Raw genomic sequence first — 14,962 nt, forward strand, 5'->3', positions numbered from 1 at the left:
AATGGAGGGTTAGTTTTTACCTCTGCCACCTTTGCAGCGGCAGGGGTGGTAGATGGTTTGGGGGGGGTTTGGAGAGGGTTTACTCTCAGCAGGCTTTTGGGCCTCATAGATTCTGGTTGACTGGTCAATCACCCAATCCAGCGTCCTAGGCTCATGAAACCACGCACCAACTCAGGATGTATTTGGGGAGCGCATGGGACTATGTAGTTATGAACTCCCTACTATTTGTGTTCACCCGCTGGGAAGTCTGAGAAAAGGCCTGCTTTAACTCCTGCACAAACTCCCTAGGCGCCTGACCCCCCCCCACACTGCAAGTGATATGCAGCCTTAGGGCCTCTTGTGGGTTCCTATGTGTTGAAGATATGTTTCAATATGTCCACCTTATAGGTCAACCATTTATGATCCTGTTCCTCCAGTCCTGCAAAGAAACTGTAGTATGATATGATATGGCATTTGTAACACGCCTTTACACAAGTGATTCAAGGCGCAACAAGGCAATGGAGGGGGAACAGAGGGAGGACAGAGACAACTATCTTTCTTGACCAAGTGACATTGAGATTGCACAAGTGCAGGGGAGGGGAAAAGTGACAGGGGAAAGGGAAGGGGCAGTGCTGTATATGGGATGAAAACAATAACACGAAGCGCAGCCAGCAGGTGGCAGGTGCAAGGCTAATTGCAGACAGCAGGTGTCCAAAAGGGCAGGTAGGGGGACTGTAGGGTTACAGATACAGACCCAAGTTCAAGGGTTTCTGGGAGGCAGTGCGGGTGTGCCACTGGGCGGGCAGGGACCTGGGCCTAAAATCAGAGGGTAGCCAGGTGACCAGTGCAGTATCAGACGGAATTCAGCAGGGGAAAGGAAGAGAGAAAGCAGAAGCAAAGAGGAAGGTCTTGAGGTGCTTCCGGAACCAGAAATGGTTCGCCTCAAGTTTCAGAGAGGCATGGAGGCTGTTCCAGAGGGAGGCAGCACCCGAAGAAAGAGATCTACCACCAACTCATTGCTTGGAGAAGCGACTGAACCTGAGGGAGTTGGAGGTGGAGGTGCGAAGAGCTCCAGTAGGAAGGTATTTACCAAGAGAGAGTTGGAGTTAATGAGGACGCAGGCCCCAGAAGGCCTTGTGGACAATGCAGATGGTCTTCAACTTGAATCGACTGGGAGGCAATGGAGGGATTTTAGTGCTGGAGAGATTCGACCCATGGGCTTGAGGCCAAGGACAAGTCTCACAGTCCTTTACTGGATGAGTTGCAGAGGGCGGGGAGTAAAAGCAGGCAGATCTAGGAAGAGGCTGTTGCAGTAGTCCAGCCTAGATAGAACCAGAGCTCTACAGTCAGTGAGCTTCTGGGGGAAGGAGAGGAAAGTAAGAGTACCTCTGAGGAGGTAGAGCTGGTAGTGTGACTTCTTAGAGACATCAGAGATGTGAGAAGAAAAAGAGTGTGTGGAGTCGAAGATGACCTTGAGTTTCTTAGCCTCACAGTTGGGAGCAGGGAGAGGGCCAAGGGAAGCTGGCCAGAGAGTGACAGGAAAGGAGGGTGCAGGTGTGCCAATGAGGAGCATCTCCATCTTACTGACATTAAGGCAGAGATTGTTGGCGGTACACCACTCCTGAAGGTTGGAGCAGAGAGCAGCAATCTGGTGGGCGAGAGAGGCCAGGTATTAGTTGAACAGCCAGGGAGAGAGGTTAGACCCCTGTGGAACACCCCAGGTAGAGAGTGAGATAGAGGAAAGGAAGGACCCAAGTTGGACCTGGAGGGTCAATCAGAGAGGAACAAGGTTATCATGGAGACGATTGAGCAGGATGGCATGGTTGACTGTATCAAAGGCAGAAGAGAGATCAAGTAAGATGAGGACACAGGGGAGATTAGAATCAAGGTTAGAGAGCAGGTCCTCACAGATGTTCAGGAGAGCAGTTTCGGTGCTTTTGGCTGCTCTGAAGCCAGACTGATGTTCATGGAGACAACCAACAGATTCAGTGTGAAGATTAAGCTGGGAAATGGGCAGATTTCTGCCCAGCAAAGGAGTGATGGAGCTCGGGCGATAGTTAGTACTCAGGTGAGAAACTCCATTTAGCAAATGCTAAACAATTCACATCATTCCTGATCTGGAATGATGCCATCATATGCTCAGAATGTTCCAGGTGCTTCTATACCAAATTCTTGGCATTCTTGTAGTTTGGGGTCAGGGACTTCTTTATGGCCTTGATTTGTCTTATTGGGTCTTTCACAAAACCCATGATCTGTTTCCCTGTCTTTTTATTCTTCTGCACCAAAGTCCATTCACCATCTGACTCAAAACTGGTTCTGGTACCCCTTTCACTGTCTTCTAGGCCCTCCATATCTCTATGAGACTGGGAATATCTCCTCCTGCCTGGGCAAAATTTTACTCTCAGGGTCACTCTCCCTTTAATTACATTTAGTCCCGGCATTACCTCTTATTCCCTCCTATCAGGTAGTTTGAGGAAATGCCCTCATTCTCCTGAATGGATGGAGGCTTTTAATATGCTCTTCCTTCGCTGAATCTCTGTGTTTTCTCTTCCAGCGAAGCGGGCCAGATAGTCTCTTTGTATCCTCATCTTCTGCATGTCTAACTCTCGGATCTTTTCATCCTAGGAGTTTTCCATGTCAGAATTGCTCACAAGATTCCTTTTGGCCTACCAGGATACACTGGTCCGGCCACCTTCCCTTCCATGTGGTAGAAATTAATACTCATCAATATCAGACAGGGACTGGCCTTCTACATCAGTTGGGCTAGGCCTGGGTATGCCTAACTGCCTCATGTTAACCTGAAGTTGATAGGTGGCATACATGAGGTTGGTTCCCATTTGTACATGAGAGGTTGTAAAAGACTGGAATGAGGTCCCTTCTAAGAGGAGCGTCTGTTATGCTCACCTGGTCTCTGCGGGGGCATTGGGGCACGGTTGCAAACCTCCCTGGATTTGGATCACCCTGGCCAGGCCTCTCCTTCTGCAGATTTGCTGCTGTCTGCGGTGGAACTGCTGCTGCGTGGGTATGAGAGAACGTGAGTCTGCCTGTCTATTGCTATGGTGTTTCTCGAACCCTTCTTGCCACAGCGTGGTTTCCGTGAGCATGCACTGTCCCATAGGCTCACCTGTTATTAATGGATGATGAGCTCTCCGCCCTGCTTCTTCCAGCAGGGGCGCATTGTACATGGGGCCGAGTTACTTCACTGGCCTCTGAAGGGGTAGTCCAGTCCAGCTGCGACATTGCAAGTTGGTAATGGTAAGTGTCTTTTGTTTTTGTAGTCTTTTCTCGCTTTAAAATATTGTAGTATTGACCTCAACCCATTATGATCTGTAAGTTTTAACAATTTCTCCTCTCTGCTTTCTCTCCACAGTCGAAATGCGGCCTAGCTGTGATTTTCGAGCTTGATATGCAGCCAGAATGAAGAAAAAAGGATCTGCGATGGTCCGACCACAGGTGAGAGCTGGTTTAAGGGTAAGCACGAGGTTTGCAATGAGCGTGACCATAAACTGAAGGTTTTCTGTAAAATCTAACCTTTGTCTGTTGTTTCTCCTTGCAGGTGCCATCCACGGATGAGCTAAGCGGCGAGCTGGAGTGTCGCGGCCAGGATTTCCTTTCCGGAAGGTCCGGAGATGGAAGGTGAATGCGAGGCACTGAGGAAGTGGTAGCCAGCGAGAACTGGACCCAAGGTGAGTAGAGGAGCTGCCGGTGAAACAGGTTCCCAGGTAAGTAGCAAGATTGCAGGAGCGAACAGGTTCCAGGTAAGTTGAAACACTGGAGCTGGATTCCAAGGTGAATCTGCACCCAAGCCGCGGTGTGCGTTACGCTGCCTTCAAGCAGAATAACGCGAAGCACTTTCATGAAGGCCGGGCAGGCTTATATAGCCTAGCCCTGGCCACACACCATTAGCATTAGCTTTATGGCCACACCCTGCCACTCACAATTAATGCTGCATGTGCTACTCAGTTCTTCAGCAGCCACGCCCGGACGGAATGCATATGAATAGTTCCTGTGAATGTAATAAAGTACTTTACACCAAAATAATGTCTCTGCTCATATTTGTTCATGAGACTGACGCCAAAGGCACCAGGAATGAGTCCAGCGGGTCCCCTGTGCTTGATTGTCCCAAAGGGACAGATAAGTATGGTATTTCTCCTTGCCTCCGTCACCTAGGGGTGCAGGGTTTGTGTGTTTGGGCCAGTGATCATGACAGCGCCTCACCCTGTTCAGTGTTCCTTGCCAAATATCCTGATTGGTCAGAGTGTCTCAGGGCCTGTTTATAATTCTCAATGTCCTTGGTGAGACTCTCACACCTGTGCCTCACTTTCCTTATTTCCTGTTGGTAGTCAGAGAGCTGTTTTTTTTAATTCTGCCATTAAGGCCTGATTAATTTCAAGCACCCTGCTCTGAGCTACCAAACAATCTTTTGTTTGCAGCAACTAATGCTGAAGTGATTAATTCTCCCTCTGTGAGCCTTGTATGCTGCGTTCATATTCAAGGCGCTTTTCCTTCAGGAGAAGAATCTCTTTATCTTGTGCATGCCTACAATTTGCTCTCTCTAATATCTCTAATAGTTCAGTTTATTTTAGTCTTTCTTGTGCCCAATGGCAGCCGGTGTTTTTTTTTTTTTCCATTGGGGGGCATAAATATTTCCCATGAATTTTCCCAAGCAATTACATGATAGCCCTAAACAACTGTAGCGGTTTATTGAGAAGCCACCCTCAACACGGGGAGTTCCTTCCCTCCTCACTCAAGGTGTCACGCAACAAACTATTGCAGATGCATATCATGCCCCTTGGATTGCGCCCCCGGAGCTACAAATAAGCCAAGAACCAGGCTGGGGTACAGTAAGTACATTTATATTTAGGCCGGGGCACAGTTTAGAGATAATCATTCATACAATTACTGCAGTTAAGAGGGCCCAAGCAGGAGGCAAAGACTGCAGGACCGGCTCCTGTCACTGAAATCCACTATCTGCTGCCTGGAGAGAGTTAAACATTACATACAGAACCTCAATGTCTTCGAGGGGAGAACAAGAGAAGTAGCAACAACAGGAGAATTCAGTAAGCGGTGCTCCCAATCCCAAAGCTCTCACTCCTATCACGAGAAGTGCACACGTTGAGATTGGGGACCAGGATCCAGACCAAACGAAACACCAGTGACCCCATGTTTAGTATGAGGAATGCTGTAGCACTTGACTTGAACATGCCCAACATCTGGGACCAATGGACGCCAACTATTGTGCCCCCATGAACTCCTAAAGAAGAAGACACTGCATGGCAGCCGGAACCAGAGGACCAAGATAAGGAGACACTGTATACGCTAGTCAAAAAAAAGATGGGCCCTACAACGGGCATCCAGATAAAATAAAATACATTTATGGCCTTCCTAGATTCCGGGAGCAGGTAAGCCATCTGTGCAGACCTCAGTAACCAAGAGGTCAACCCATGCAGGAACATCCCAATCATTTGTGTATACAGAGAAAAGAAAGTGTGCCAGAAGGCTTGGCTGGCTTCCACAAGAGTCGGAGGAAGATCCCACTGCTGAGTTGGTGGTCCAACCCAGACTTCTAGACCCAGTATGATATTATATACGAATGACCCTGTCAAGGAAAGCCAAGGACCCCAGCCATGGAGTAGGGATTTAAGGGTGACACCCATCCCCAACTCCTCGGTTTGTTTGAAGCTCAGTATGTATAATGGTGTCTATCTCTCTGATCCAATGCCCGTCAGCTTCTGCCCTGACTAGGTGTCTCATTCCATTTGTTTAAGTGTTTCTCCGGAGGCATGCCAATTATAATCAGCTTGTGCCTCGATGAGAAAAGGTACAGCTACCATCATGTACCAGACACCTCAGACCCCTGGGATGGATTAAGGGTCCCAGGATGCAGAACAGTGCAGAATAAAATATCAAGGACTATAAGAAGCACAATGAATCTGGGTAAAAGGGACAAGACCATGCACAGAACAAGAGGAAAGAACTGGTTGCCCCAATGAAAATGAACTATCGTTCCCTGCTTAGGAGCCAAATGGGTGACCCATAACCTACCCCACCAACGCCAGACTGGCAACATGAAGGCATTGAACAGTGGCAGGGGAGCTGAAACTAGCAAGAGGGAGACGCAGGATCATTCCCCAAACACTGTTTGAACAGTAATTTGCCAAGTATAGAAGATAACCAGAGGATGCACGATGCAGAAGACTCCAGAGAATGAAAAGAATAGGAATGAAGGCTTCAGGGGAAACACAAGTAATGGGATGGGAATAATTTGGGGCTTGATCAGAAAGAGATTAGCTCAGGGAAGCAGCTGACTTCAGTATCCAATGGGTTCTGAGAGAACCTTCTAGGCAGGAAGAGGAGGGCTATAAATGGCCGGCAGAGTCAGCCGGTAGTGAGTTGTAGTTGAGTGAGGTTGGAGGAGGTGAAGGTGGAGGGAAAAACTGGATAGGAGTTTGTATCATGTGGCAGAGTACTTGGAGGAGAGTTTTGGTGTGTTTGGAGAGAGTGAAGGTAAGATGTTTGGATTGAGAGAATGGTACTAATATTGTTGTTTGTGTGTATATGAGTGAGTATAAGAGTGAGTGAGAAAGAGAGAAATAAAGAGACAGAGGGAAGGCAAGAGGGAAAGAGGTCGGATCAGAAGACAATTAGCCTCATCACGAGTTGGGCGGTAACGCTGGCGCAATTAGTACCGGCGCTAATAGCCCTACCGCCAAACCCCCCGGCGCTATTAGCGCCGGATCACGGGTTTGGCGGAAGGGTCATTGCCCATTCCCCATTGGGCCCATTCGGGAATTCCTCATTCCCCATTGGGTCCAATGGGGAAAATTCACGCTATTACTACCGGCGGATTTCCCGCTGGCGGTAATCGTGCCGGAAATCCGAAATTTTGGGCCTAATCACGACTTTGGCGGTATTAGCCCTACCGCCGAACTTCCCGGCGCTAATAGCGCCGGATCACGAGTTCGGCTGTAATGTAATTCCCCATTGAGCCCATTCGGGAATGCCCCATTCCCCATTGGGCTCAATGGGGAAAACTCTCCACCGCATCTTCGCCGTACCCCGGCCCCTTAGGGGAAACAAAAGGGCAGCAAGGTGAAACAAAGGGACAAACAAGGGGAATCCTCCTCACCACAATAGACTTACCTAATATTTCCGCCGGAGGCATTATTCCCCGAGACTTCATAATTTCTCTCAGCACCTGAATAAGGGAGAAAGTAACAGGTAACATACTGACATTATTTCATCGAACTGAGTTGGATAATACAAATCCTTACCTGAATGTTACCGGTTGCCACGAGGAACTCTTCGCTGTGGTCAAGCTGCAACCTGCAAGAGTGAAAGTCAGACATTTGAACTCTTACGAACTATATACCTACGGCGTCTTGCCGGAAATCTCAGAGTCAATATTGTTCTGGAACTCACCTATTCCTTTGAACCAGTGAAGCAACTGGTTATCTACGCGCCCCTGCGCTCAATGCAGGATGGAGAGCTCATCTTTCCAAACAATCAAGTGAGACTATAAGAGGGGACATTAAAGGTGATCAGTGGGGAGAACAGCGGGGGTGGGGGTTAACGCTCAACTCCACGGGTGGTTAATTCCCTTTCTCCATTTGCAGAAGAATACTCCTACGGGCCAAGCAAACGAAGCTAGGTGGGCCAGTCCAGTCTGTCATCTCGGCCCTACGCGTCACATTGGTGGAGACCGCAGCTGTCCAGTTCAGATCGACGCACCTCTGGGAGCCAGGTGAGCGTAACACCATTGAGGACTGTAGTTTCCTGACCCATTACATATGTTCGGTTGCAACAAAACATTGAAAATTAGAATAACAACGTGTCTTGTGCCCACTCGGTCCACTTGTGACACTACCCTTAATAACACGTTGTTTGATCATTCAACCTCTGTGTCTTATTAGTGCTGATTGTAGATGTCTTTGTGGCATGCTATAGGCACCAAAGAGGATTCTCTCATCTGTGTAATACATTACCAGAGCAGTCTATAGCAGAAGATAGAAGGTGCTGAAGCTCTAGACTACAGTGCATGCAAGGCAACTAAAATGTCCAATAGAATCTTGCATTCATGTTCCTCAACAGTGCCCCCTATGAGCAGGTTAGAGGCGAGAGGGATGTGCACAATCCCTGACTCCAATTGCATTTGACCTACGATGACATCTTACTAGCAGGCTAGGATCATAGAAATATGGCACTCTCTGGAACCCCAACAGATCAAGGACACGAGCAGGGGAAGATGCAAAACATGTTGGACTTTAATCCAAGATGAAAAAGCCGATAGAGTCAGTATAGCCCAGAGAGCTCTGGTACGTCGCGCCACCTAGTTTCGCGGAGTAGGCCTCAGAAATAAAGAAGCATTAGCTGAACGCTCATAACCCTCCCTTTGACTGTGCTTGTACCATCTCCGGATAGCCTTGGTGGATGGAGTCATGTTTAAGGACCTCTTTTAACAGATCAGTGCATGGATTTGGAGGGATCATGTTACTTTAAGCCTTTGTCCAACATGGATTCCATCAAGAACAACCTGACACATAATAAATTCAGTAAAGATGGCATCCCCCTGTGGAGGCTTTGTTAGGATTATATTGCAAGATTGGTTAGGGATTATCGGTTCCTTCAGTCCAGTTTCTACCTTCGAAAATGCTAGAAATGATAAAGTACCTGGCTGACAACGCTTAACCAATTCTAGGAGATTAAGAGGCAGTCTTAACAATGACAAGTGATATGAGGGGAGACGCAAGGATATCCCCCCTCTGGTCCTCTTTCTCCTTTCATCTGGCTGCATTCCACCTGCATTCAGTCGGCTCTGCATTGCACAGGGAATCAAGAGATACACCAAACCCGGGGAGTACCCACCAGAGATCTCTGCACCGCACTACTCCACATCAGTGGGCTTTACAGAATCTACACTGGCTCAGACCTCCTGGTGCTGTGTGACTCCTGACACTGCCACAGGATCACCAATGGACCTCATTGTGATCACTGTGGTATGGCACCCTGTACGCACACCACTAGTGAAGCGGTAACTGCCACGCCTCATGGGCTGACCTGCCACTCATTGTGGACCTGAGTCTTTTAAACATCCTGAAGCTTCCTTCTAGGGTTGCAGTCAATTGTCTCACTCCAGACTTGCCCTTTTCCAAAGTCACCCCCACTACGCACTTTGAAAGACCCAGAAACGAGGATCTTCCCCTGGAACTGTTTAGAAAAGGTTCAGGCACGGGTCAGCTCAAATCAAAGCATGGTCACATATGACCCTGCCATGATTGTTTTTTGCGGCTGTCACACTAGCATTTCCGTCTCCCAAACATAAACCTAAATGTTTTTTTATGGTCCTGTATCAGTGAAATGTGCTCGAAGTAACACATGGTTGCTGTTACTGGTCATACGTTAGTGTCGGCTGGACCCTTCCAACACTAATGTATGCAAAGGGGCTGGGCAGCACATCTTTGCACCACTGCCCAGCCCCTCTTGAAATGTCCAGGTTGCGTTTGAGAAAATGGTGACCTGCACATTTCTAAAAATAGCACAAATGAAACAAGTGCATTCTATGCACTCCTTGCATTTTCCCTATTTTTGGAGAATCTGACCCAGTGCATTGTGTCTACATGGAAATTCGCAGGACACTGCTGCATTTAATAAATGTCAACAAACCCTTCTGAAGGTGTGTCGTAGGACTATGTGTTGTAGAAGCACATGTCAAAGGAGTGCATTTTGTAGGAACATGTTATGTGTAGTAGGAATGTGTGTAGTAGGTGTGCTCGACATTGCAACATGTGTTATACAAGTGTGTGTTATAGGAGCGCATGTTATAACAATGTGTGCTATGGGAGCATGTGTCATAGGAGTGTGTTTCATTAGAGTGTCGCAAGAGTGCCTGGAGTAGGAGCATGTGTGGTGGGAGTGTGCATCGTAGGATTATATGTCATAGTTGCATGTGTTGTGGGTGCATGTGTCATTGGTGCATGTGTCTTAGGTGCATGTGAGAGCATTTGTTGTATGAGTGTGGGTATTATGTGCGCATGTCGTAGGGGCATGTTATTAGTGTTGATGTACGCAATGTTAATATCACAAATATGTATTTAGGGTATTATTATAAAATGTACCTCCATTCAGCTCATGCATTGCCTGCCTCCTAAAGTGTACATTTTCATATGAAAAGAGTACATTTGTGTCAGAAAAGTGTTCATTCTTCATATGAAAAGTGTACATTTAGTCCTTCACTTTAAAACTGACATCAAAGTAATCTGTCACTTGCTTTTGATGTGAGTTTTTAGATGCTAATTATGTAATGTATGAAGTGTAAACTTAATACGCTCTGTGTACAGTGCATATGAAAGGTGTTCATTTATTCCATCACTTTAAACTGAAATCAAAGTTAGATGTGACTTGCCTTTCATATGGGTTTTAAGGAGATGTTAATTGTGAAATATACGAACAGTAAAACTCATGCACTCTGTGTACAGTTTTTATGATGTGCCTTTGATATGATATGATATGACATTTATAACGCACCTAAACACAAGTGTTTCAAGGCACGATGAGGCAATGGAGGGGATGCAAAGGGAGAACAAAGACAACGATCTTATTAGGCCGAGTGACATTGAGATCGCGCAAGTGCAGATGTGTGTTTCCAGGAGATGTTAATTTTGTAATGTCCCAACTGTAAAACTAATATGCTCTTCATATGTAATTGCAGAGCAGTTGTCTGCACCTTTGTGGTAGGCATATGTGTTGTAGGAAAGTGTGTCCTAGGACCATCTATGTAGGAATCCATGTCGTAGGAGCTTTCATGGTTAACATTTATTAAATTCATGGTTACTATTAATGCATTGACTGTCAAAGTTACTTTATACAATTTTAGCCAATTTGTATAATATAGTTGTATTTGACTAATTCCTTGGTAGATTTGAGATTCAGAAACCTTGGAATCTTGCATTAATCTCTTAATTGCTTTCCGGTGTTTTTCATTGTATCATAAACATGATTATATCTAAAGTTCCTCTTTGTAAGCTTAGGACCCTTAAAGCCAATTTCAAAGCACTTCAAATTGTGTAATTCATATGTTCCTCGTAGCGCTGCAATTTTGCAATTGTTCATTTTCTCAATAACAATGCTAATGGCATCATTATACTTTATTATCATCATCAGAGACCATGACATTTGCTTGAGCGAATTGTTGTCCTCAATAAACAATGGATCACCTTCCCTCGCACAAAATCCTATCCGTAAGCTAATGCATAGTATTAAGCAAGCATGATTGCTCAATTTTGTTGCTTCAACTTTAATAGCAATTAGATTTAACCATCTAGAAGATGAACTCTATATATAGCCTACTCTCGAGGAAGGCATCCCTCTCCTCCAGTTGTAGTAGCAACTATGGATGTCTCTGTGGATATTACCAATAGCTGTGAGCCTTCCCACAAGAGAGCATGAATTCTGATAATTGGACAAGGTTCTTTCTTACCGGCCCACGCTCATAAGTGATAATGTTATCAGCCTTTTTTTGGACATCTGGACAGCAATAATTTAGATTTCCTGCAATTAGTATAAGATCCGATCCTGTATAATTGTACCATGAATCTAATAACTCTTCCAAAATATGGAACAATATTTTGTTCGATGATTACTCTAGTATACATTAATCACTAACATACTTCAAACCACATTCTTCATTCCACCAGCTAAAACCAACTACTAAGATGCTGTCAAATGAGGTCTCCCATTCGCTCGAGGTAGGACATATCGTAGTATCTATTCCAATTGATAGGCCTCTCGAAGACCTTCCTTTTGGGCCCTTTATTTATTTTTTTTTTTTTAAGAAGATGGAATAACCATATAAAAATGGCAGATTGAGAAAACACACTTCCTGCAACATAAATACTTAACAATGCCATTGTGCTAGGAATTGTGGATCAAAATAAAGAAAACTTAAATATCCTCTGGAATTCCAAGAGAGCAACTCCAGCTATAATGGACTAAATAAACATGTGGTGGTACTGTGTACGATTTATGATTTGCTAGGGGCGTGATGGGTAACCAGGACTAGTCGCTGTCTTCTTTTACTGAGTCAATATTATGTTCCTGGAGTTGAACTCATTTCCTCGCTTCTCCTTCATAGCACATTTCCTTCTGACATAGTTACGTTCCTTAGCTAGAGATCTTTTCTCAACGCCGATCTGGCTGGCTTTTATCCCTATTACGACATCATTCTTCTCATAAGGAAATAGGTCAAATCAGAGGCAGAGGCAGACGTCTACTTTGCTTAACAGCAGCTTGTAAATAAGCTTTCAATGTTGATGAAGCACCACTAGGTTGGTCTTTGCCGAATGGGTACATACTACTTGATCTATGTCAGCTGATCCAATTAGATGCAGGGTTGGTATCATCAAAAAATGGGAAAGTAGAGTTTCTCGATTTAAAGGAGCAACGTCTAAATTGTTAAACAAATATTCAAATTCCAATTAGATTTAATAACGACTCTGGGGGGTTCTTAAAGACCTCTACTTTAAATAAGATTATTTGCGATGGTGTTTCCTTGGTTTCAACCCCCATTAATGTTTTAGTTTTAAGAGGGAAGTCGTCGTCATTGGTAATAATACTGATCGACCTTTCTGCTAACGCTGATCGGTTTATGTCAGAGAGGAAATCTAGCACTGTGTGGAGAGATGAAGGAATTGCCACTCATTTTGTGCATATTTTATAGTCATCAGGAAGGGAATGATTCTCATGCAGGTCTTATGGTTTGTGTTCTCTTCCATGTCTTGATTTCAAGATCATCTTTTTGTAAAACAGGTCTTTACGTCACATTTTCTTGGATGTTTTATCCTTTCTCTTCTCAGCACAGTTCTTCTTAGGTTGGGAATATTCTTTATCCTCTCCTAGGAGGGTCATAATTGATTTTGAATCTAGAGTCAAGGAGCACACTCATTTGTTTGAGGTCTTTCATTTTAGATGTTGTAGACTAGAGTGATATGTGCAACATTTCTTCTCTTTTGTTGTGCCGATTGTGGGATCCGCGTCTTCTGATGGGAGCTGTCCAATAGTTCTAATTCTATCAGTGTTTCTCCTTTCTCCTGAAATGAGCGTCTATTTCTTCCATGGGGTGCTCTTTGGAGGACACAGGTTTGCATAAACTTGGGCTTGTTGTTATTTGCAGGCCACTGATTGAATTGCAAAGTGAATAAGTTGGCTGCAACATTATGAGATGACAATTAGCAAGTCAGAGTGATATAGTAATAAACCTACTGAGTTACCCTATCGTCATGCCATTCCATGTACCCTGCAAAACTGCCCTTGCGGCGCAGCACTTGGACGCTGCTATTTACACATTTACTATTATCATGATTTATCTTAAAATCCTCCTTAAAGTGTAAATCTATTGTATCATGTTGTGAATAAAATGAAAGAAACATAGGAAATGTACAAGTATATCTCGTTACATCTGTAAGTTGATATATAGTTGTTTAATGTTTGATTAGTGTTTGAGCAAATATAAGAGATGTCAAAATTCTCTAACAAGAAAAAGAAAAGAAGTCTTGTTCCTAATATATCTAACAAAACAAAATAGTTATATGTTTATACAACGTGTTTATCATTTGTGTTTTTCTCTCTCTCTCAAATCTATGCTTCCTTCATTTCTCTTTCATTGTCTATATCTATCTCTTTATCCTTATATTTCCCTCCTCTCTCTCTATTCTTCGTACATTCTCTATCACTAGCACTGTTCTCCATTTCTTTCTCCCTCTGTCTATCTCTCTTACTCCTTCTTTATTTCTTTCTCAATCTTTTTTATGTATCTCTATCACTCCATATCTCTTTGACACACACTCTTTCCCACTCTTTTTCTTTTTCCCTCTTTCCTTTGCTGTCCTCTTTCTTTTGCTCTCTCTCTCTCTCTCTCTCTCTCTCTCTCTCTCACCATCTGTCTCTATCTATTTTATTCTCTCTCTCGCTCTTTAACTCTATTTCTTATTCTTAATATATTTTTCTTTCTATCATTCCTCAATTGTTATTTAGCTCTATTAGCTCTGTTTATCCCTATCAAACCCTCTTTCCCTCCTCTCTCTATTTCTATCTTTCTTTTTATGTCACTATTCCTCTTTCTCTTTTGTTCTATCTTTCAACCCTTCACTTGTTTTCTTTCAATCCTCTATTCTAATTTCTCACATCACTCTTGCTCTTTTTCTCTTTCTCTCTATATTGTTAATTCACGCTCCCTCTCTGAATCTCTTTGTTTTCTCCATCATTCACTTTCTAGCTCTCCATCCCGCTCTAAGTCTCTCTTTTACTTTATCTTTCTCTCTATTTTTTCACTATCACTCTTTCTATATCTTTTATGTTTCTCTGTTTATTTCTCATTCTTTCTCTATCTTTCATTCTCTCTTTCTCTATTGTCATCTGTATATATCTCTCTCACCATGTATCTTACTCTCTCAATCTATAGGTATCGACATCTATTTTCACTTCTACCCCTCTCTCCTCTAACTTTCTATTAATATATTTTCCTTTCTCTATTCATCTCTAGTGCTCCCTCTCCCTCTTTCTCTTTTTTGCGATTTAAAAATCATTAGACATATCAAGTGAGAAATTTAAAGCATCTATATGTGTCATACATTATAAGTTATCATTTGAAGATAATTTCTACAGATATAGGCGTTGACGTAATTGTCTGACATGAAAAAGAAAATATGTGCTTGTGTTCCATGATGTCGTACACTGCTCTGGTTTAACTTGTAGCTTGTGATAATTCCATTTGTTTTGAAATTCAGTTTAAGTTTCTAATTTTATCCATCTCTATTGCTCTCTGTTTTTCCCTTTGAATTTCTATATATCACTCATTGATCTCTTTCTGTCTTTTTCTGGTTTTCTCTATCTAACTTTCTCTCTAGCCCTCCTCTTTTTCCTTCTCTCAATTTCCCGTCTATCTATCTATCGATCTCTCATCACCCTTATCATCACCAGCAATGCTTTA

Source organism: Ambystoma mexicanum, chromosome 3p (assembly GCF_040938575.1).
Source record: "Ambystoma mexicanum isolate Mex_15411 chromosome 3p, UKY_AmexF1_1, whole genome shotgun sequence".
Lineage (NCBI taxonomy): Eukaryota > Metazoa > Chordata > Amphibia > Caudata > Ambystomatidae > Ambystoma > Ambystoma mexicanum.